Raw genomic sequence first — 2,219 nt, forward strand, 5'->3', positions numbered from 1 at the left:
GATTCTGTATGCGTTGGGTGGCAGCGGAGTTCAAAAGAGCATAACAATACATTCGTATAAGCACCTACCATTGATATGTCTGCATACCAAATTTCAAGTTCGTGTGACTTATGGTTCCGAAGTTATAGCTGATACAAAATTCCTCGCCTATGGGATGTGCCACACCCCCCTTTTACAAACTCGTTTATACCAGCGTTTGAAATTGCTTTCATTTTTACCTTCCTTTTATTAGCTCGTGATGTAACTATGTAATATTGATGCGCTTAAAAGATGCAGCGATTTCTATTCCCAAGTGACATACCTGATGACAGTACGAATGACAATTATAATAGGGAGGTTTTAGTTTTTAAACTATAATTTTATTCTTTTTCATTTGCTTTGACTTTGCTGTGGTTCTGAGAATTTTAAAAGCCAACAGCAAAGCGAAAGTAAAAACAAAAAAATTAAACTGTACTGTCGATTTTCTGCCAAGATAGTAGCAGCACGACAGTAAAGCGACAGCAGTACGAAGAAAAAATGCAATTCGAGTGTTGCTGTGCTGTGAAGACCTTCACAGCACGAACGCAAATCAACAGCAAGAGGAATTTCGACTGTTGCTGTGCTGTGAAGTCAGTGTTGCCGCCGCTCAAAGAACTTTCTAACCAAGATTAGACGAAAAAGTTACCAAATGTAAAGAAAAATAACCAACTTTTTTTATTAGATTAACAATTCAGAAAATCAATTTTTATTTGCATTTTTGAAAAGTAAATCCTTTTAAGGCTGTAATATGTGAATACATATTTTTGAAAATCAGTCTTCCCGTATTAGATGCATATGTGTGAATGCTAATATCTTCGTAAACATTACCAGACTCTAAATGACATTTTTAAATAAGTACATAGGCACATAGTTTCCAACTTCTTTATAAGAATCAATGAAATACCTAATCAGCGTGAACAGCCTCATTGTATATATTTAAGACTAGATCGCTCTCACCCGCTTCGCTGAGTGTATAAAATTTCTACGTGCTACATTAGGTGTAATTTATTTTAATTAAACTCAACATACATAAAATATGCGAACATCAGGACACTTAAGTTTTTTTAAATATCTGCAAAATATTTTCAAACTAAAACTATCTTAAGAATTTAGATTTCAAACAGGTGGCAACCCTCTTCAAAAACCTCAGAAAACTGCATGTTCAAGCTGAACATTTTCAATTTAAGCTTGACTTTTAAAACAGGCGGCAACCCTCTTCGAAATATTTTACTACTAAAACCCTATTAAATCCCTCTTGTCTGACGTCCATATTCTGACACATATTCCAATTATCAAATTTCCTTAATTCAAAAAAAAAAACCTCTTGTCATCCATTAATTTTGAGATAAATAATTCCCTTAATTCAAGTCGAATTTGATTTTTTAAACAGGTGCCAGCCCTACTCCATGAGTATGGAATTGATTTTATATACATTACTAACTCTAAGTTCCTGACTATTGTCAATTAAATCGAATGCTTTGTATTGCGTGCGCCCCACGCTTTTAATTTTCATTTCATAGATTGTTTATAATGACTTTTGCTAAAATTTCAAAATCAAAAGTTATCAAAACAAATTCTATGGGACTGAGAAATATTATTTTCTACTTTTTAGTCCATTTATAAAAGCGTTGTATATTAAAAAGTTTTTATTTATATTATTTATTTTCTACTTTTTAGTCCTGTCTGAATAAAATTTTGCAATAGAGATTAAAATAATTCAACGATATTAATAGAAAGGTGCACACACATGCATTTACATATGTATGTACATACAAACGAGCACCAATTAATTTTATTTAAAGAAATGGCGTGTCGTCTATTTCCGTTGTAGCAAACGTAGTACATAGGGCGACATCTAGATGTCATATACCTCGCCCTATTCACTACAGATGTCGCCCTATGCACTATGCTTTTTTATAGGAACTTTTCAAAGCAAAGGTTTTATGGTGTCGGACACACAACATTGAAAGTTTCTGGATCCACAACATTGAAAGTTTCTGGACACACAACATTGCAAGTTGATAAAAGCGTTGTAAAAACAACAACGCTACACGCGCATTCACCCATATAACATACAATGCGAACGTTCGTTATATGGAAGAAAGTGCGCAACACCGCAAACAGAAAAATTCAAAAAATCAATGGTATTTGCTAGACACTTCAAACTTGCACCTTATTATACTAGAATTGTTAACCCAAAA

This window comes from Rhagoletis pomonella, unplaced genomic scaffold, assembly GCF_013731165.1.
Source record: "Rhagoletis pomonella isolate Grant_MI unplaced genomic scaffold, Rhpom_1.0 Rhpom_scaffold_05181, whole genome shotgun sequence".
NCBI lineage: Eukaryota > Metazoa > Arthropoda > Insecta > Diptera > Tephritidae > Rhagoletis > Rhagoletis pomonella.